The sequence below is a fragment of the Vipera berus genome (assembly GCF_964194415.1).
Source record: "Vipera berus genome assembly, chromosome: 2".
NCBI lineage: Eukaryota > Metazoa > Chordata > Lepidosauria > Squamata > Viperidae > Vipera > Vipera berus.
This window is the reverse complement of record NC_138203.1, coordinates 242,814,295-242,837,573: the sequence shown is the minus strand read 5'-3', so window position 1 is coordinate 242,837,573 and position 23,279 is coordinate 242,814,295.

Below are 23,279 nucleotides of genomic sequence, written 5' to 3'. Positions count from 1 at the left end.
CTCCAGAGCATGTCATAATGTGGAAAGGGCCCCATCTGCATTTTATTAAAGCAACTTCATCTTCTCCTGCAGTAGGATTGCTGACCTTTGGAACTGCTGCCCAGTCCTAGAAAAGATGCACTTGCTTTAAAGAGTTGCTGATAGAGAGAATCTCTGCTCCAGAAGCTCTAAGTCTTCTTTTGAGAGCTGTATCAAAAGTGCTGGACAGCCCTTAATACATTTATATTTATAGGCATATAGCTGTGAAATCTTTTTTTTAAAAAAAAAGAGACAATAGGATGTACTAATGATTTTCACGTATAGCAATGTACTTCCTTCCATCTATCCTTAGCAGAGACAAATATGAATTTTAGAGAAATGTAATATTAGTATTATGTTTTCTGTTGGTTTTATTCTCCCTGCTAGGCAAACATCTGCCTACCTCATTTTTTGCCTGTTGAAACTGACATTTTAATTGAAACAAGTTGACCATTAAATAAAACAAGAAATGGTAATTTGATAACCATCTGGAATAGCCTTGTAAACAAGAGCTGATTCATGATATCATATGCATTTATGATTGAGCTGTAGCCAAAATGGCAATTATTGCAAAGCATTACATGAAATATAATATTCATTTCAGCCTTGCAGTATTTGTTCCAAAGTCTAAATGAGCCCTGCCTTCTCTGCCTTCTCATTTTCTAATATTATTTTATCACCCCGTTATTCTCAGTGACATCGAGGCAGCCCATGTAGACAGAAAACACAAAAATGAAACTTGATGAAACAATTGCTAATGCCTTCTCTTGGGCAAAATAAATAAATGCAACAACAACAAAAAAATCAAAAGCACAAGTATAGGGTAGGAGACAACTGGGGAAAAAAAAACAAACCCTGACCAAAATGGGTCTCAGAACAGGAATTGCCAATGGGATGAATAGGGATATTGCCTACAGGATGAGTTGATATTCCTTTAAAAAGCCTTTCTATGGATTAGAATAAACAGAGCGGCATAATTCACACTTCATAGACTCCTGTGGAGAAGGAAGTACAATATTTCTTCAGAATCTATTGTTTCTGGATAGTCTGAGGTAGCGCTTGGCTCATATAAATATAACAGACCTTTAATTTACAGATTCATGAGGAGATGTGACAAAGCTTGAAAACTTGATCACCACTGGTTGTATCTCCTTATTGGCAGTGGGCTCTGGCAGCCATACTCTCCCCCCTCTCCTCCAAGCCCACCTAACAACAGATGGTTCTTATCTTCTATCCCCCCACTGGTACCCAGTCAGGACCAACCATCAAGAACACTAAATCACCTTCTACCCTTTTTCTATTGTCCTAATCCATAAAATGGATGTGGAAGTAAACACAGTACCATGAATCCCTCTCACTGGCTCCAGATACTGTAACCCAGTTTTCTCCTTCTCCTGCCCTTTCATACAGGAGCCACTCATCCCAAGCAGGCCAAGTTGATTGACCATATGTAGTTGCAAAGTAAGACATAACTTAACAGCTGCATCCAAGATGATGACATCACAGGAGACCATCCCAATCTTCAATTAATGTCCAGGGGCCCAAAAAAATTGTATTTTAGAATATAAAGGGAATGCCCACTATGTAAGTACTGTAAATGTACTGTAAAGAAATTATTACATTCTTTATATATACTGTATATTCTTTAATTCCTTTACAGTACATTTACTGTACTTACATAGTGGGCATCCCCTTTATATTTTAAAATACAGTGTTTGGGGGGCCTGGACATTAATTGAAGATTGGAATGGTCTCTGTGATGTCATCGCCTTGGATGCAGCTGTTAGGTTACGTCTTATTATCATAATCTTTCTTTCTTTCTTTCTTTCTTTCTTTCTTTCTTTCTTTCTTTCTTTCTTTCTTTCTTTCTTTCTTTCTTTCTTTCTTTCTTTCTTTCTTTCTTTCTTTCTTTCTTTCTTTCTTTCTTTCTTTCTTTCTTTCTTTCTTTCTTTCTTTCTTTCTTTCTTTCTTTCTTTCTTTCTTTCTTGACCTGCCTCAATCTGTGCAGAAAGCAGAACTCATGCAATGGCTCCATTTCAAAAGGAACTTTTATTGGGAGATGTTGAAAGCAGGAATAGTAGGCAGGATCTGTGAAAACAAGTAATCAAAAGTGGTTGTAGTAACCCTACCCCAACTGACCATCCAGATGTTCAAACAGGCTAATCAGCAGGTGTGAAAACACCATGGGAACAGAATGATAAGATGCTGCTTCCAAGGCTGTTAGGTGTCTGTGCTGGTTCTTCCACGGCTGGAGATAAGGCAGATAGCCAGAGGTACATTCTATTCTCACCCCATTAGAGAAACATCAAAGGGGATAGAGCAAGAGGCAAAGCAAAGGAAATACACATCAGCATCCCAAGCTTCCCCCCCCCCGGAGAATGGCAGAACCCAAAAAGAATAAGGAAAGAGTAAGAGCCCCCCCCACTCCCATTCCCCTAGAAGGACAGGGTTCTGACATTAGCTAAATTCTGTTACTCTGTAAAATTGGTAGACGTTGGCTACCCATTGTAGAACTCACCACTGTATATTACCACTGTAATATACTATTATGTCTTGTTCTATTCTCTTTCATTTTAACACTTTAATTTTTAATTCTGATATGTGACCATAGTAAAATATTGATTGATTTGTTGATTGATAGATTTGATTTCTCCCAGGTGCTGCTTCCATAGTGAAATAAGTTTCTCTTTTCTCCATTTTTAAGCATGAGACTGCAAATGTGATGGAGGAGATCAGAGATTTTAGCCTTTAGATGAACAGGTTTCCTAGATTAAAGTAGTGATAAAGAAGCTAATTTGGTTCAAGGACTATATTCCCATAGATGCACTTACCCATCTGGCCAGATAATTTTATAGAAAGGCTTTAGAGATGGAAAGTATTTTTGGATCCCCCTGAAATTCATATTCTGAACCAGGTCTCTATGATCAGGAATGTCAGAGAGGAACTGGTCGATGTCTGCCTTTTACTATAAACAGAGTCCTTTCCTATGGTATGGGGAGATCAATCCCCATTTTTTTCTACACAGAAAATGCATCCTATTTTTTCCATTCGACAGATGTAAAAGATTTATGTTCTAGGTATGGTTTAAAAATATCTTTCTAATCACTAATGAGAAATGAGAGAATTTTCCCTTTTAGGCACTTGGAAAGTAAACTATTTTGAAGGCTTAGTGGTTTGTTTTCTTTTTATATATATTTGATCAGCAGCTGATCAAAGATAAGAAGCTCAGACGCTTCATCACCTCATCCTTCAAAAATGAAGCTTTTATGAGCACTGAGCTAGGAAAAGCTATTTTTTTCAGTCAGTCTGGGGAAATGAGGGAGGAGTTGGCCAGGCTGGATGGATAACCTCCACAGGTCATATTTAGCCCATGGAACAGCTGTTCCTCATATCCATCTAGAATACTTTGTATAATTTGTTACTGAAAGTTTAGTGCACCATAAGTTGGCACATGAAAAATGTAGTTGTTTTACTAAAAGATTTTTTTTTTAGAAAAAGTTTGGTTTCCAAGCAAGTTGTATTGGACTTTTTCTTTGGCTCCATTACAAGCCCCCTCCCCTTTCTTTGTTCCTTTTCTTTGTTTTAAAGAACAGTATTGAAATCTTTCTTTCTTTCTTTCTTTCTTTCTTTCTTTCTTTCTTTCTTTCTTTCTTTCTTTCTTTCTTTTTTCTTTCTTGAAATAATTTCCACTGTGGTTTTTAAAAGATGAAATAAATCAAACTTACATAATTGAATGAGAAAAATCCTAGAGGATTTTAGAATTTTCTAAGGAGGATTTCTGTACAAATTCTCAGAATGTTTTCATGAATTTTAGACACCTTACATTCTAAGTTATACTGTTATCTGTGCTAATTTAAGTTCAAGTTTATCTTCCTTTGCTATACTTCTGCTCCTACTTGCCCAGATACTGGGATCAGGAATTTTCCCTTCCCATTCCAGATTCTCAAATTCTTTTTTTTTTATACAAGTTTTATTGATTTTTTTAATATTTACATATAGATGTATTTGTGAAGCAATACGGTGGTTGGGTAGTCAAAATAACAAATAGCAAGTTGTAAATAGTTCAGGTTACATCAACAGGGATTCCCTCTCTGATTCCCTTAGTTATCACATAGTCAAAATAGTCAAGTTAATACACTTCTAGTTGTAACCTAGTCAATTAACAAAATTTTCAATATATTTTCACTAATACATATCAATATCCTGTTTTTAAATTTTATCTAATTGCAATAAAATATTCTAGAATAGCCTATAATGTACAAAAGAAAGCTTAATTTTTGGGTAACCCACAATTCCCTATTTCAATAAAGAATAATTCTCTTGTCTACAAAACATACATTGTTCATTGCAAAACATTCTTATGTTTTACCATTAAAATCTAGTTTTCATCTTAACAAATCACCAATTATTAGAAAGATATTTTTTGTCTTAACCGTTCAACAATTATTAAAATACTATCTTTTGTATATAAAATTCTAGATTCTATAATATAGTTCAAAAGTAACAACTAATATATTCTATAAGTCATCTTAACCGTACATCAATTGTTAAAATACTATCTTTTGATGTATCATTCCAAATTCTATAATATAGTTCAGAATTATATTCTAAAAGCTTACTTTTGTTTTCCCTTACAGATCTAAAACCTAAATGTAAAATCAGTTATATTTTTAGAGATTCCCCTTAATCCACTGAAAGTTATTTTTATACTCTATCTTTAGGAATCCCAAAAAAGAAACAAGTTCAGTTTTTTAAATCTAACTCTTGCCTTCCTTTTGTGCCAATCAGGCTTCCCTTTTGGCATCTTTAAATTCTCAAATGTATCTCCCTTTCTTCCTATACCCCTTATTTGAATCCAGGGAGAGTATACAAATGTCAGTTTTGCAAAGAAAGTGTCCCCTTTGTAACCATTGAAGTTTTGCTTTAATAATTCAGTTTTTGATGATTGATGTAATATAGTTGTCATTAGATCAGTCACATCTTTTTCTTCTTGTAATTCCATCTGGATTAGGTAGAAAGTAGTAGCTGGTGTTATGGTTGTCATTTGATTAATTGAATTCTCAATATAGTATATTTGAAGGCCTTTAGTGTCTTCACTTTTAATATTGCTTTCTTCAGGTGCTATTGCTTTTTGAGTTGTAAGTTTTGTAGTTGACATTGAAATTTGGACTTTAAGGTTCTCTGTAGGTTGCATTTGTTGTTCTTTGAAATCTCCTATTTTAGTGTTAGTTTCCACTTCTATTTGCTCTTGGATTATAATTTACTCATTTAAGGTCAGAATTTGATTTGGTGGCTTTAATTTGCTCTGTCATTGCCAAAATCGTGTCCAGTATCAGTTTATAATCAAGTGGTGGGATATATTCATCAATTTTGTTGTTGTTTGCAGCTAAATCTTCCATGGAGGCTATTTTAATAATAGTCAAAGATTATCCACCTCCGAAAGAGTTGTTTTCAGTGCCAGGTATTCCCACACTTATCTTTAAAAGTAATGTTAAGGACAGCTCTGTTATTCAGTCAGCTCTCACAACAGGAGAAAAATTTACTTGCTGTAAGAGGTTTCACCACAAGATGTCATCAATAGCATATAGAATGCAATGTGAAAATTTTCTTTTTTTCCAAATTAATATAAAACTTTTGTAGCATTAATCTAATTTGTTTTCCTTAATTCACAGCTTAGAGAGGAAATAGGGTAGTAGATCCCCACCGAAAATAGGAGTTTTTTTAGTAAATACAGATAAAATTACTTAATTTCTTTGCTGAATTACTTGATTTTCTTCAAGGCTTTAAGATTTGTTCCCAGAGTAAATATTCGCCATTTTTTCAAAAAGTGGGGAAAGAAATTTTCAGGAAAGTCCCACAGGAAAATAGTTAAGGGAGTAAGAAAGGTAAAGTCTCACCCAGGTCCTCCAGATTGCTTCTTAGAGCTAGGTAGTGCTTTTGGCTTTTGGCAGGGAGTGGCTTAATGATCGGCCATCTTTATGGCTGGTCTCTTCTTCTTTGGGCCAAAGGAGCTGTCCCAGATTCAAGCGGAAGGCTGCTGCCCTTCCGTGATCACAGGGAAGGCCTCCTCTTCGTAGTCGCCCCTCCAGGGCAATTTTCAACCCTTTTCAGGGTCCTCCAAAAAAGAAAGAATGGACGGCAGGAAGCAGACTGTTCCTACACATCTGGAAGCGCTGCACATGCAAACCAGAAGCCCAGGTTCTCAAATTTTCAATGTATTGGCATGGCTTAGAATGATTCATCTTAGCCATTAGATGGGAATCTAACAAGTGCCCAAACTGGAGAAGAACAAAGGAAAAAGAGATTGATCCACTCTAATGGTCTAGAAACCATTTGGTATAAATATACATGGCATTCAGTATTATAATACATATAGAATAGATTCAACAAAGTTATTACTATTAGATGGTAAATGGAGATGATACTATTTATTCTCAATAGAGTTGACACATTGCTATGCCATAGTATGATTGGTTTTATTTTGATTTAGCACGTTGTATGGATGTTATTGTATAAATCAGTATTATGCTGTATTAAACCACAGTTATACAGTTATACAAATTCTGCCAACTATTGTTCATTCAGCAAGCTGTGCCTTAGCAAAATATGTCAAGCAGTCTTATTTTACAATAAATAAATAATAGGAATTATCTATAACTAAGTTGCCTAGGAGAAAGACTTTATTATTAAAATGTTGACTTGGGAGATTGAGGAGAGAGGAAAATGTAAGCTTAAGATGGAAATTCTAAATAGGAGATTCCTTTTGGTTCCATCTGAATTATCTGACAAGGAAAAAGAAGTGTTTTGTTCACAGGGCCAAGGTTTTGTAGAAGTATGCCATTCTTTTTACTTTTTAGTCAAGTAGGTAGATGAGAAAAAATATGTTTAGATGTCATAACCTCTCTGTATATTGCTGTTGTGACAGAGTGTATGAGACACAAGGCTGACGATCTTTACTTCAAAACTTCATCTGAGGCATGAACTGAGTTTAGAGATCAGCTGAATTGTATTTTTTTACTGAACTTGAGAAACCTCACGGTATTGTAGTTCTCTCATAATATGCTGCTTCTGAAATGTAATAATAACTTTACTGACTCCACCTCTTGACTTTGATATTGATTTGAAAACAACAAAGAGCCTTGGTGGATCAGTGGGCTAATGCCTCCTTAAGTAACACCAGCTGCCTGCAATTAGTGCAGGTTCGCATCCCACCAGGCTCAAGGTTGACTCAGCCTTCCATCCTTCCGAGGTAGGTAAAATGAGAACCCAGATTGTTGGGGGCAATAAGCTGACTTTGTAATAATGCCGCTTGGGGGGGGGGTTTGAAAGCCCTAATAAGCAGGCATATACATAGAATGAAGGCTACTGCTAAGTTTGTAAAGCCGCCCTGAGTCTTCGGAGAAGGGCGGGATATAAATGGAATTAAAATAAAATAAATAAATAAATAAACTCATATGAAGTTCTCCCCCAAAGCAACATATGGAAGCAGTCACCTGCATCACAATCAGTACTTCCTCAGTTTGAACTCTTTGGCCAGGTTTTCATTGAATACTCACTGGTGCAATTGTTGTTATTGTTGTTGTTAGTTGCGAAGTCGTGTCCGACCCATCGCGAGCCTATGGACAATGTTCCTCCAGGCCTTCCTGTCCTCTACCACTGGTGCAACTACCAAGGGATGAATGCTGTGTTTAAAGATTTAGAAGGCAAAAAGTTCCTTGCAGTGAAATGGCAGAAGAAAGGGAAGGAACTAGTGGAGTTTTCTCCCAAGTACAGGGTTCTTCCGTTTGAAGTGATAAGAACTTTATTTCATATGCTTTCATTTCTTAAACATCAGTATTATCAGCATATTATGATGTGTTTATTCCAAATTCATCTAATTTCAAGAGATCAGATGGACTTTATTTATCTGTGGTAGAATTTCTGGCATGTATACAAGAATAAGGAAAGAACTTTTCTCAAAACAACAAAAGTGGTTAATGTATGATTGTGTGTGTATCATATTCCCTATGTTATTCCTGAATAAATAGAAATCAGAATAAATAACAGAATTACAGAGTTGGAAGGGACATTGGAAATGTTCTAGTCCAACCACTGCTCAAGCAGAAGACCTATATCATTTTTGACAAATGGTTGTCCAGTCCCTTCTTAAAAGCCTCCAGTGTTAGAGCATCCACAACTTCTGAAGGCAAGTTGTTCCACTGGTTGATTGTTCTTACTGTCAGGAAGCTTCTCCTTAGTTCTAGCTTGCTTCTCTCTGTGTTCAGTTTCCATCCATTGTGTCTTGTCTTGCCTTCTGGTGCTTTTAAAAATAAGTTGACCTCTCTTCTTTGTGGCAGCCCTGCAAATATTGGAACACTGCATTCTTCATACGTTTTAGCCTTCAAACCCACCCCACCCACCCCCCAAAAATCATCTTTGTGACTTTTTCCTGCACTCTTTCCAGAGTCTCAACATCCTTTTTATATTGTGGTGACCAAGATTGGATGTAGTATTTTAAGACATTATAAAGCAATAGTATCGCTTCTCGAGATCTTTATCTAAGATTCTGTTGGCTTTTTTGGCAGCTGTAGCACACTGCTGGCTCATATTTAAGTGATTGTCCACTAAGACTCTGAGATCTCTCTCACAGTTACTGCTGTTGAGGCAGGTTTCATCTACTCTGTACCTATACATTTGTTTTTGTTTTATTTTCTTGCCCAAGTATAGAATTTTTTCAACAATAAATTTAATTTTGTTAGGTAGGACCCAGGGTTCAAGTCTATCAGGATCCATCTAGATTTTGAGCCTATCTTCTGGGGTGTTGGCTATTCCTGCTAGTTTGGTGTCATCTACAAATTTGATGAGTTTTCTTTATATTCTCTCATATAAATCCTTGAATGGTACTACACTCAAGCTGGCTTTAAATCACTTATTTGGTCTACTTTCAATATTATTCATACTTTGCAGATAAATATTTAAGGATTTTCACCCATTTCATGTTCATTATTTCCAATTTTTTGACTGTTGTTGCAGGGCAAAATGTTTCTAAATGCTTCTCTTCAAAGAGAAAGATTTCAATATATACAGTAACCCAAAGTGTTTTATGGTTTTGGTAGCCACAAAGGGCAGTTCTGTGTAATCTTGGGAGAAGATTCAGCTGCATTAAAGAGTTGCAGACAGATATTCCATCTGCATTTGTCTGGATGCCTTGAAGCACTTTTTTCTAAATGATTTCTGAAGTACTTCACGACTTATAACTACAGTACCTTCCTAATGAACCTCAATCTTTTCTCCCGTCAGTAATGTATTTCTGTTTTTCCAATAACTACCAGGTCACCAATTTTCCCCCAACTTATTTGTCTATAATAATGTACAGATTTCATACTTCAAAAGTTCCCACTGTGTGAATACAAATTGAGAGGAGAATAAAATAATTAAAGTCACCTAACCTCACAAAGCTTATATTCTTCATCATACGCACACTTTGTGTGCTCTGTCATGTTCCATTTAGCTCTTATTGCTTCTATAATTGCATTATTCCACATTCACTTTGTTTTCTGGAAGATCTTAAATTTAAAGTGCAGAGGACACTTCAGTAATGAGTTGGAATAAGTGCTTTGGACCTCAGGCAAGCACAATTCCTCTCAGTTATTCATTAAATAACTTCACACCAGCCTGAAAAAAGTATGCTGCTGATTTAACGAATCCACTCATTAAAGTTAATGTGACTCTTAAATCAGCAACATTTTTTTCCAGGTTGGTAGATAGATAAGAGAAATATATATCATATATGTGCATGCCAACCCATGCACAGAAATTAGAAAGGTGATGGCTTGCACCTTTGTATTTTTGATCTGTTCGGAAATAATACTGTAAAAGAATTCAGATGCAGAGGTGGATCAAAGAAGGGCTCAGACATCACGACTTCTCTGTGGTAGCAGTAAAGGATTTTGTTGGTTTGTTGGTTTTAACTCACTTCCTTCACTGCAAGGTTCTTTTGTCATTCTTTTTAAACTTCTTTTACAGTATTTATAGATAATTTTCATTTTATGAACCCTGCCTGAAAGAGAAGCAGAGGAGAAGATTGTGGAGATGAATAAAAATGAAGTGGCCTACAGCCTTGTGTTAGATTCTTTGGGCAATAGATACTAACATTAATTCAAGAAAAGAATGAAGTCCATGTGTTCCTCTCTTTCAAATTCTTCAGGGAGAATTTTTGTTCAGTTTCCATTCTACGCCCAGTAAATAAACGTGAATTGAAATGCAAATCTGTGGCCAGCTGGACAGTCCTTGCCTGGAAGATTCATACTTGTTGCCAATCAGAGCACCTCATAACTACCTGAAAACAATGCCCTGGTTGCACAAAGACAAGGAATAAAATGATGAAGTTTATTTTTCATATATAAATTTGTACTGTATGAAAAGTTTAATGCAACTTTTTAAAGAACATAAAAGCTCACATAAGAGGGGAGGGAAAGATGGAAGGGAGGGGGGGAGGGAGGGAGGGAGGAAGGAAGGAAGGAAGGAAGGAGGGAAGGAAGGAAGGAAGGAAGGAAGGAAGGAAGGATTTTTTTTCTTTTTCTTTCTTTGCTTCCTTTACTTTATAATGCTCTGAAGTTTAGCATTTGTTTTCCCCATCAATTTCAAAGCACTTTCAGACATACAGTATTACATCATCATACGACATTTTTAATCTTTTTTCTTTGTACTTTTAATTTACTTTTAAATCTAAAAAGGGTCACTATAGATCTTCAGTGCTTAGTTTTTCAATTTGAAATCACTTGAACATGAATCACTTAAATAGGAGCCAGCAGTGTGCTGCAGCTGCCAAAAAACAAAACAACAACAACAACAATGCATTCCTAGACTACATTAACAAGGATAGAATGAAGATCATGTGAAGTGTTAATACCAGTTTATAACGCCTTGATAAGACCACACTTGGAACACTGCATAGAGCTTTGGTTGCCACAATGTAAAAAAGATGTTGAGACTCTAGAAAGAGGAAAGGGAAGAGCAACAAAAATGATCAGAGGACGGGAGGCTAAAACATATAAAGAACAGTTGCTGGAATTAGTATGTCATTTTAATGAAGAGAAGGACGAGGGGTGACACAATAGTAGTGTACCAATATCTTAGGGCAGGGCTTTTCAACCCTTTCACCCATTGTACCACTTTTAGGATATGGCAATATCCAAATACCACCAGTCGCCTAGCAAGGTGTCAAAAATTTGATGACTCCCCCCCCCAAAAAAGGGAAAAAAGTGAAGAAGTACAGGTAGTCTTCGACTTACAACAGTTTGCTTAGTGACTGTTCGAAGTTACAATGGCACTGAAAAAAGTGCCCCCCAAGCCACAGCCAAGCAAGACACTTGCCTGCCTGGCTGGCGGCGCTCTTCCTCCTATCTCAGGTTTTTACTGTTGTGAGCATTTCTGTTGAGGATTGGCAGCGGGGGTGGGGTGGGGGGGTGTTTGGTCTGCTGGGTGGTTGCAGCAGGTTTTGGTAACTTCACATGACCCTGGGACACTGTGACCATCATAAATATGAATCAGTTGCCAAGCATCTGAATGTAAATCACAAGACCCTGGAGATGCTGCAACATTCCAGCTGATTGGTGCCTCTTCTGGGCTCAGAAGTGCCAGGATCAGCGCCAAGCTCCAGCTGGAGTCTGGCACTGATCCTGGAGCTTCCACTGAGTGCTGACAGCCCCAAAGAAGCACTGATCCTGGCGCATTCGCTCAGCCCTGACAGCCCTGCAGCTCCAGCCATCTCACTCAGGTTTGTGCAGTGCTGCCACCTGTTCAGGTCATTCCCCTCCCCTGCTACCACTTTTCTAGGATGGTCGCATACCACCTGCCAGGTGCCAATGTACCACAGGTGGTACCCGTACCACTGGTTGAAAAGCCCTGTCTTAGGGGTTGCCACAAAGAAAGGGGAGTTAGTCTATTCTCCAAAGCACCTGAGGGAGGACAAGAAGCAACAGATGGAAGCTAGTCAAGGAGAGAAGCAACCTAGAACTAAGGAGAAATTTCCTGACAGTAAGAACAACCAACCAGTGGAATAGCTTGCCTTCAGAAGTTGTTGGTACTCCAACACTGGGGGCTTTTAAGTAAAGACTAAACCACTTGTCTGAAATGGTATAGGGCAGGGGTGTCAAACTGCCAGCCCATGGGCCGGTTTCATCATACCAAAGCCGTGCCCACCCCATTGCCAGCAGTGAACAAAGAGTCACAATATGTTGCAACACATCACGTGATGTGGCGAGTTTGACACCCGTGGTATAGGGCCTCCTGCTTGAATAGAGGGTTGGTTTAGAAGACCTTAAAAATCCCTTTCAACTCTGTTATACTGTAAGTGATTTGCTCCCTGATAAACAGATCAACTCTGATCTATATTCCACCATATCAAAAGTTTTGCAGTCCATTTTTAGGAAAAATCATTCCACATTTTCCTACTCATTCTATTCCAATATAGTATAACCCAGATGTGATAAATATTACATATTTAGAATAAACCATAAATAAAAAACATAGTGGGCTGAAATTTCACTCAGACTGGGTATCATTTCTTGATGTTTGTAAAGGTGATGCAGAAGCTCTGACATGTTTTTTTCCATATCCCAATATTAAGTCTGTGAAAATACTACTGACTGGAATAAATGTAGACTCTGCTTAGCCTTGTATATTTATTTTGGCTCGTCTCTTCACCTCAGATCCCTGGAACTCTTAAAATAATTCTAGTAAAGCAAGTGCTCTTTTTAAAAACAAGTATCAGCTTAAGCAGAAGGCACACTAAACAGCTAATTGTATAACAGTTTGGAACCACTGTCATGTGGAGTTGCTTCACCATAATTTTTCAGCATGCAAGTCTTTTGCTGTGGCTATCTAATGCCTTTTTCTCCAAATGACATCTTATCAGAGATAATCAGTCCTTGTGTTGACAACAGACTGCTGGGGGACTATATTGCTTCACCATTCTTCTTCCTAACAGCCAGGGCTTGTTCATCAGCCAGGTATTTTGTTTGCTTAGCTACTGTTTTGCCTATAAATTGCTTTTTCATATTAACATCCCCTGGGGTTCCACCTGCCCTTTTCCTCATTTGCTACATACATATGTAACAGATGGCACAGCTGACCTACCTTTATCTTTTCCTGGATCAATTCACATCATTTTGCTAACTGCATTTGCTTCAGCGTATTATCAGAGGTTTGCTTGGAAATCTTAAAGAAACTTTAATTGGAAGACCAAGTTTTACATGCACCAAGGTCACAGTTTCAGTCTTGTCTCAAAATCTGTGGGTAAGAATGAGGCTGACTAAGATTCCTAGAGAAAATAACAGAGGCAAATGCTTAACAAGATAGCGGGAACCAGAAGATTATAAGGAGTATAAAATGAAGGGCCTGATGCAGAATGTCATAGTCAATTTACTTGTTGGAACAAAATATTTCATTTCTTATTAGGCACCAATTATACTGACCATATACTCTTAGTCAATAAGACCAAGAATGGTGTATCTGGGAATGGCAATAACGATGTACTTAACTAAATTATGAAATTAGGATTTCTGTAGTCTTTGCATAGATTTAAAATATAAATAAATGGACTGACTTATTTCCAATAGTTGCATTTGCATTTTGACCCAATATCAGGTGAAGTTCTTTAATGGAAGGGCTATAACAAACTATAACCACCTGATGATATTTCATTATCCATCAAATTGATGCTGTCACAATGTGGAAGGTGATATGATATCTATCATTCCCCTTCATTTTAAAACACTGTACTTTATCGTAATTGTCACCACTTGCTTTGTCTTTGACTGTGACTCTCTCACAGTCCTAGGAAGAAGACAAACCACTTCTGAAAAACTTTGTCAAGAAAACTGCAGGGACTTGTCCAGGCAGTCTCTAGGACTCAAAACACACACACACACACACACACACACACACACACACACACACACACACATGCACACACAAACACCACATCTCATAATCTAAGTCATGCTCTATAGAGAAGTCATTCATTTACCATACTTCAAATTTCATATATTTGAATGTTTAGCAGGTGATTTTGTGGAGGAGTTAGGAAGTGTGAGCTTTTTATTTCTAACTCTAAAAGTAGAACAGATTTCAAGATGATTTGTAATGAATGTCAAGATTGCAGAAATCTGCCTATCATACCAGATAAACTTCAGCATGAAATGATTCCGTGGGAGTTTGTGGAGAGAGGCAACAAGGTCATGAGAAGAGTAGAGTTGGGCTCTGCTGGGAGAAAGTGGTATTCTATTCAATGATGAACATCTTCAACAAGAAATTGACCTGATTTAAATGTTATCTTTTCACTGATTTTTTTTTTAAAATCAAGCTTGTAATGTCACAGAAAAAAATATTATGGTTGAATGCAATGGTGGGATTCAGCCACTTCGCACCACTTCGGCAGAACCAGTAGCTAATTTTTTGTTGCCCAGGCCCAGAATGGACTTTCAGAAGCAGCAACCTCAGAAAGAACTGGTTGTTCACATATTTGAATCCCACCACTGGTTGAATGATATATTCTTTTAAAGGTTTTTTTTTTTAAAAAAAAAATCCTGCCTTATTATTCAAGAAGGTAAACATACTTTCTTTCTCCTATTTTCCCACAACAGTCCTGTAAGGTGGGTTGAGTTGAGAGAGACTGATTTGCCCAAGATCATCCAGCTGGCTTTCATGCTAGTAAGGCAGTACTAGAACTCGCAGTCTTTTGGTTTCTAGCCCAGGTGCTTTGACCACTAGACCAAAGTGGCTGTCTTAATCTTTCCTAATTCCTAATGCATAATTGGATGCCTTTCATTTATTATGAATTCTGGGACATCTCAATTTGGTGGTAAGAGGCTAAGGGGTAATTTTTACTTTTTTTTCTTAACAAGATTAGGGATTTGACAGGATTGGTATCACTGGACCATAAAGAAAGAATAGCTGATACCTTGAAATGTTGCCATTTGCTGAAGCCAAGTTTGCTTTGAGAATATAAATAAGCAGCTCAGAAAAAGTATCATGTTCCTGCTGTATCCTTTTGTTTTTCAAATCCTAATTAGCCAGAAGGGTTACAAAGGGTAGTTTACAGTAGTGATATTATGAAATGCAGAACTAAAGATTTTATAGTATCTGCTAGGCATAAATGATTATTATTATTCTCTAGTCAGGAACATTCAAATAGGTGTACAATGAAATCTGAAGTAGGATATTAAAACTTTTTTCCAGGGGTTAGCAAGGTTTAAATGGTAAAATTTACAATTTTTGAATTCTTTTATTTATCATGATGCTGTATCTGGACCTTTATTCTTCATACTAGCATTGGCAATTAATCTTTGTATAATTCATTTCACAACTATTATTATCAGTAATTCATGTCCAGGGTCACCATAATATAATTCTTGTAAAAAAATGTTTATGGTTTTGCACAGTATGTGACAGTAACCATCTTATCTTCCCAACTATTATGGCTTCTATTGTGTCACACTTCATTCTGCAGTGATGGGGGAAGTTTGAAGAGAGGTAACCCCAGTGTTCTCCAAGCAGACAATGGAGAATGCTTCTGCTTGTGTGTGTGTGTGTGTGTGTGTGTGTGTGTGTTTGTGTGTCTGGGTCTGTGTAAATGGCTTTCAAAGTGAATCATCAAAAATGACTGCAAATTTGTTGCCTTCCGATGAAAGAAGACTTTTGGTTTTCAGTAAAGAAGAGTACCTTAGTCTTCAAGTATTTGCAAGTAGTTCAGAACACTTTCTCTTCTGAGCCCAACAAATTTAAAACGAAGGAAATTTTAACCAATTTAATCAATAAACCACCCAGACTTCCAGTGATTTAACTGCCATCCTTTTTACACTACTTGATTGCTTCCCTTCCCATGACAGCTGTCAAAGTTATAAATACTGCAGGATTGATTTGGAGAAAACTGCAAGGATGATGAAGCAGAAGAAGAAAAAAAAAACACCTTGTAATTAAATATTTTAACAGACATTTTCAAAGATATTCTTCATGGAATATAAATTAAAGTTACCACTAGAACAGCTCAGAGATCTCAAGTTATACTACACATATCCCTTTTGTGAGTATTAAAGCAATTTTTTGGAATCTTGTATACTAACTTCTTTTTTAATGCTTGCATTGCATACATTTCCCAAACTATTCTTTGTTTATTCAGCACCCAGTCATTCATTCTGTAGGAATAGTTTACTAATTAAATACAAACTTAACAACCCATCTGATGAAGCATGCTGAAATCATAGGCCCCTTCATAGACTTAATAGCCATAAATTTGGTATGAGGACAGAGTAGGTCCCATATACATGACATCTCCATCTTGGAGAAGAAGGTGAGACTGTTACAAGCAGCAATCTAAACACTGCCAAACCTTTCCCCATTGTTCTCTGAGGTACTAATCTCTGAGTACTTGTTTTAAGGTGTTCTTATTCATATATTTATATATTGTACATATAGCACAAATATGTGCGTATGTACACTTAACTGCCCAGAATTATGTATTTGAGAGGGATGGCTATATTGAATAATACAGAGCAGGACAGAATAACAGAGGTGGTAGGAACGTTGGAGGTCTTCTAGTCCAATCCTCTGCTCAAGCAGGAAACCTTATACCATTCCAGACAAGTGGCTATCCAGTTTCCTCTTAAAAGCCTCCAGTGAGGGAGCACCCATAACTTCTAAAGACAAGCTGTTCCATTGTAGGAAATTTCTCCTTAGTTTTAGGTTGCTTCTCTCCTTGATTAGTTTCCATCTATTGTTTCTTGCCTTGCCTTCTGGTGCTTTGGAGAATAGATTGACTCCCTCTTCTTTGTGGCAACCCCCCCAAATATTCTTTTCACTAGAGTAGACATACCCAATTCTGCAACTGTTATGTCTTAGCCTCCAGCCCCCTAATCATCTTACATACATATATGCATGCATACATATGGTAAGGGTCTCTATTCATAAATGGTTCACAAAGTCAAGAAGTATAATTATACTGTGGGAGTCTATATAATGAGAAATCCATATAAGAACTTTCAGTATGTTCCTTACAGGGAAACTGATTGGAGAACATGAAATTACCACTGCAACTAAACTAATTCCCAATTTGTTGTGTCCAAAATAGTTTCGATTCTGTGAATCAAAGCTGTAACTTAGCTGTCACTAAATGGATTAGTGATTATACTTTTACTGTTTATATGTGAGACGACATAGCCTGCTATTCACATGTGACACTGCCTTATGATGACCTCATCTAAAGCTGCCTTATATCAAAGCAGAATTAATCGAGTTGGGTGACAATGACAACTCTTCTCGTGATACAAATAAGTATCTTTCCCTGATCTTCATAGGGTTTAAATTGCTAAGAGTGCAACTGCACTTTTTTCAAAGGAATCATAGTCTGTTTTCAGTGTGGTCATGCTTTATAAGGGTAGAATAGGAGATAATTCCTGTCTATTTGCTCCAAAAGTATTCCAGCTATAAATTCTATAGAATTATGAGACATTGCAAAAGTGTAATTGTAGGCATCTGTAAGAATGCCAAAATGGCATTAAAGTAACAGATCACACATGGTATTATGGCACAAATGATTTAATTTATGTTTCATAAAAAAGATGGTAATGACATAATTTTTGGTCAGGTATGGAACTGAGGCGGATTTGGGCACTTTCCTGGATGACCTATGTCATCATCACAGAAGTATGCTTACTGGGTATACATGTGTCAGGTGACTTCTATTAAAATGAATCTGAAAATGTTTGAGTAAAATACAGTTTTATAGTAACAGAAGAATATGAATGTTGGTATAAAATCAGTTGTAATACAGCCCTCATATTACTGTAAAACTAGTACTTTGTTTTCTAAACTTTTATCAGAAATTGTAAGCAATTCAGCAAGTGAACTTCTACCACATACAAAACAGGATGTGAAAGATCAATAGTTCTAGTCTATATTTAACTATGCAAGCAACTTTTATACTTTTCATACTCTTACATTGTGTTGAAATTGAATAGGGGAAAAGGATAAAATTGTCAGACACTGGAATAATCTCTCATTCTGAAGTTCAAGCACATCACACCAGATCTGGTCACCTCAGTCAAATCTCATTTAGGATGATTCTCTAAGATTCTTTCTGTCACCGACTGGCATAAAATAAGATGCTTTACATTTATATGCCAAAGAATCTCTCATTACTCCCTCTCCACTGAGCTCAAAAGAGAGAAAGAAAAGCAGTTTTCTTTTTGATTTTCTTGCTGGCTCCACAAAAATACAATAGGCCACTGCAGTGAGAATTTGGTTTGGTTTTAATTTACTAAATCCCCAATAAAAAGACAAGAAGGCCCTCTTGGGGAAGATTTCTTGCAACCTAGGAAGGGCCTTCTTGCTTGTTAATAAACTTTGCAATTCCCTTTCTTTTCTCTTTTTCCCCTCAAAAAATGCTACCTTCAAGCCAATAGACCAGGGGACATGTACTTTCATGTAAACCTATCAATTATTATTCATCCATGAGCCAATTATGTCATTTTTATGAGTTCTCACCGTCAGAGCAATTACATGCAGTGTTTCTTGAAGTCTGTTTTTCCTCATACTTCTTCCTTAAGTTAAAATTGTTCCCAGTCCTACTTTTAAATTTCTTTAAGTCTTATTTTTCCTCATCTCAAAAGTTGAATAGTACTTCATTTTACTGTTCTTTTTTTCTATAATTCACTCCTTTCCAAAAACAAATCTTTGTTAGGAATGCTATAGATTTTGTTTCCTAATCATATACACCCCTAAATGCAAACATATGTTTACCAGGCATTGCTCTGTTCATGTTTATTGCCTTTTATCTGCTTATAACTCCTCTTATCTATTAGTATCAATATATTGTGTTAAGTCTATTTTCCCTCATGTATGTTTTGAATTTGTTTTGGTTCTTATTTAATAAACAAACTGTTGTATAACTTTCAGATTTAAGCATGTGTAGCTCAAAATCACAACATCTTAAGAAATACATGTTTATTTTAAAAAACCTATAAAATGCAGACATTTCTAAAATTAGAGAATAATAAACATAATTTTCAAAAAAATTACCTCTTTTATCTTTCCAAATAAATCAAATTCTGCATTTCACTGCAGTTCCAGCACTTAAAATACAAGCAGCTAGAGTCAAGACTAAATTTTACATTAAACTAAATTTATCACCTAACAAGGAAAAAGAAAATCTTCAGAAACTGAGAATATCATACTAGAAGACAATGTACTGAGGATGAGTTAAAAGCAACATGGAAATCCAATATGTTTGTGCCTTTTTTATTACATTCAAAGATTCCATTCACTGTTGGCCAGATGAAGAAGTTGAAAGAGTTGTTTCTGGCAGAAGGGAACAACCACCAACCTTGTCAATGGCCTTTTGAAAAACTGCCAGGACAGAGTTATTTCTCAAGACTTTGGGGAGTCAATGTTACAATATATATGTTAAGTGCCATTGTATGCTAATAGTTATTATTCTTTAAGTGTTTGTGTTGAATTATTTTTACAGTTTTGTTTCTAAACTCCCAGTAATACGAACAATATTGGAGCTTTCATTCGCAGCTTCTGGAGGCTGTTCTAACTATCAGAAAATTTCTCCTTAGTTCTAGGTTGCCTCTCTCTTTGCTTAGTTTCCAACTGTTGCTTCTTGTCCTGCCCTCAGGTGCTTTGGAGAATAGCTTGACTCCCTTTTCTTCGTGGCAGCCCATGAGATATTGGAACATTACTATCATGTCCCCCTTCGTCCTTCTTTTCATTAAACTAGACATACCCAATTCCAGCAACCGTTCTTTATATGTTTTAGCCTCCAGTCCCCTGATCATCTTTGTTGCTCTTCTCTGTACTCTTCCTAGAGTCTCAACATCTTTTGGCAGCAGAACAATGAACTGCAGCGGGAAGAAAAAGAAAAATGCTTGGGAGCAGAGACTAGGAGTGAAGGTTCACTCAAATATGTGAGCAAATGTAATGAGCAAACATGAATGTAAATGAGGAAACTTTGGAACAGAACAGAAGTCTGTTCCATTTATTGATGTGCCTTGTCATTGAGTCAGTGACTCCACAAGAATGAAAGTAAAGACCCAGTGAACATAAAAAATGAACAGACTTAAAGGACAACTGACATCTATAAATAGTATAACACTTACCAGTATATTTTATGCCAGTGGTTGTTAATTACTCTTTCCACATTTTATGGCCTAATATTAAAAATAGAATGAAAATATAGATTCCAAAATGACCGTGAAGATACATAGCAATAATCTATATGAGCAAATTTTCCAGAAACGTTCCTAGCAAATTTTTATTTTATTTTATATTTTAATATAATGAGATATTTAAGAATAATACTTGTGAAGATCCTAGAGTTTCTTTGTGGATTTTTTTATTCAGAAAAAGGGAAAACTCCATTCATGTAAGAATTCCATCTAGAAGTATTCAGTTTGGTTTAGGAGCTACACCAGTGGACCTGAAAAATCCTAATACATAAGTTTGAGTTAGATCCAGAAGTATCAACTTAGAACCAGACCCATTGAGATCAAGAGGAAAAGGTAATATTGAATAATTTAAGTCATGGTTCTACCTTTAAGGCTGCATACAATCTTGGCAACATATTTAGACATATCTTTTGTTCTACAAATCCTTTGATCATTCAGACCGATCCAAATGGTTCCGCTAGTCAAAATCTCCAACAGCAGCTATCAGCATTTTGCAAGTAAATATTCAAAACATTACATCTAAATTTATATACAGTAAATTGCAGTGTGTCTGTGCATGTATATGTATGTACACACACACACACACACACACAGGCACAAAACAACTAAATGAACTTATTCTAACCTGAACTATACAAAAAAACATTGGTGCTTATGGTATAATTTTCCAGTAGGCATAATGTCCAAATTTGCTTTTTGTGCATTAAAACAAAATGCTTCAATATTCAGAAGACATTGAAACACAGAAGCTAATATGCAAATTGCAAGTAATTTTAAAAGATGAAAGACTAGAGAAGAAGTGTCAATTTTTACTTAGACAATTTTCACTTCCCTTCATTATTCTTAACCCTCACAAAGAGATCCATTAGCTTTTAGATGTTCTGGTCTATGCAGCACATTTTAAATGTAATGCTGACTTTCTGTCTTTTTATTTAGCTTTTATAAAGTCATCTACTTAATTGCCATTGGATTCACTCACATTTTATTTATCAGCTGTACTCTCAAAAACAATAACAGAGCAGCCAAACAGCAGTGCAGACTTATATACCATTATATTTATATAAACTAATGTATTTGTTTGTTTATTATTATTATTATTTACAAATAACTCAAAGCACCAAAGACACCCAGTACTGCTTCTTCTCCTATTTTCCCAACAGCAAACCTGTGTGGTGGGTTGGTCTGAGGGAGAGTAACTGGCTCAAATTCACCCAGCTAGTTTTCATGCTTAAAGTGGGACTAAAACTCATAGTCTCCTGGTTTCTAGCCTTTATGCCCTAACCTCTAGACCAGGGGTCCTCAACCTTGGCAACTTTAAGACTTGTGAACTTCAACTCCTAGAATTCCTCAGCCAGCTTTGCTGGTGTGGTGTCTTTTGCAAATTTGATGAGTTCCCCTTCAATTCCCTCATCTAAGTCATTTATGAAGATGTTGAAGAGTACTGGGCCTAAGACAGAACCTTGTGGTACCCCACTGCTTACTTCTCTCCATGTGGATGTAATGCCATTGAGGACTACTCATTGGGTATGATTTGCCAGCCAGCTACAGATCCATCTGGTGGTGATGTTGTCTATTCCACTCTTTTCTAGCTTACCAAGGAGTAGTCTGTGGTCTACCTTATCAAATGCCTTACTGAAGTCTAAGTATATTATGTCCACAGAATTTCGCTGGTCTATTAGTTTAGTCACTTTATCGAAGAATGAAATAAGATTGGTTTGGCATGATCTGTTTTTGATGAAGCCGTGCTGGCTACTAGTTATAACTTTGTTTGCTTCTAGTTGTTTGCAGACCTGGTTTTTTTGGTTATCTTTTCCAGGATCTTCCCAGGTATTGATGTTAGGCTGATTGGTCTGTAGTTTCCTGGATCTTTTTTTCCCCCTTTCTTGAAGATGGGAAGCCCTTTCCCAATCCTCAGGTACTTCCCCGGTGCTCCAGGATTTTTGAAAGATATGGTGCAATGGTTCTGAGATAACATCTGCCAGCTCCTTCAGAATTCTGGGATGTAATCTGTGGGGTCCCAGTGATTTATATTCATCAAGATCAGATACAGTAGGTGTTCTCTTACCATTTTCTTGCTTATTTTAATTTTTGTTTCTAGTTTGTCTTTTGCAGTGGTTCTTTCGGTGTGTTGGGCTGTAGTTTCTTTTTGTGTGAAGACTGATGCAAACTTGACTTAAGCAGCTGTACTTTCTCCCTGTTGCCTGTAATTTCCTTGCCATCTTTTCTCTTTATTTTATTTATTTATTTTATTTTATTAGATTTATATACCGCCCTTTCCCGAAGGACTCAGGGCGGTTTACAGGGCATTTTAAAATCACACCAATACAAAATACAAAGTTAAAAGACAGTTAAAAGATTAAATTATCCCTGAAAATAAAACCCCAGTTAAAATTCTCAGCCTGGGCCAGAGAGCTCAGAGAGCCAAGTCTTCAGATGAACGTAGGGAATGAACGTAGGTCAGGGGCAGTCCTGAGCTCCACGGGCAGCTGGTTCCAGAGGGCAGGCGCACCAACAGAAAAGGCCCTCCCCCTGGGTGTTATCCACCGGCGATCTTTTACCGGCGGCACCCGGAGAAGACCCTCCCTCTGCGAGCGCACTGGACGAAGGGAACTTGATGCTGGCAGCAGGTGTTCCCTCAAATATCCCGGACCCAAGCCATTTAGGGCTTTATAGGTCATCACCAGCACCTTGAATCTCACCCAGAGGGCAACTGGAAGCCAATGCAGCTCACGGAGTAGAGGTGTTACATGGGAGTATCGGGAAACCCCCATCACAACTCGCACGGCCACATTCTGCACCAGTTGAAGCCTCTGAGTGGTCAAGGGCAGCCCCATGTAGAGAGCGTTGCAGTAGTCTAAACGGGAGGTCACGAGCGCATGAGTGACTGTGCGTAGGGCATCTCAGTCCAGTTAGGGTTGCAACTGGCACACCAGGCGAACCTGGGCAAAAGCTCCCCTGGTCACGGCTCCTATATGATCTTTGAAATTGAGCCGTGAGTTCAGGAGGATGCCCAAGTTGCGAGCCCTATCAATGGGGGGGGTAACACCTCAC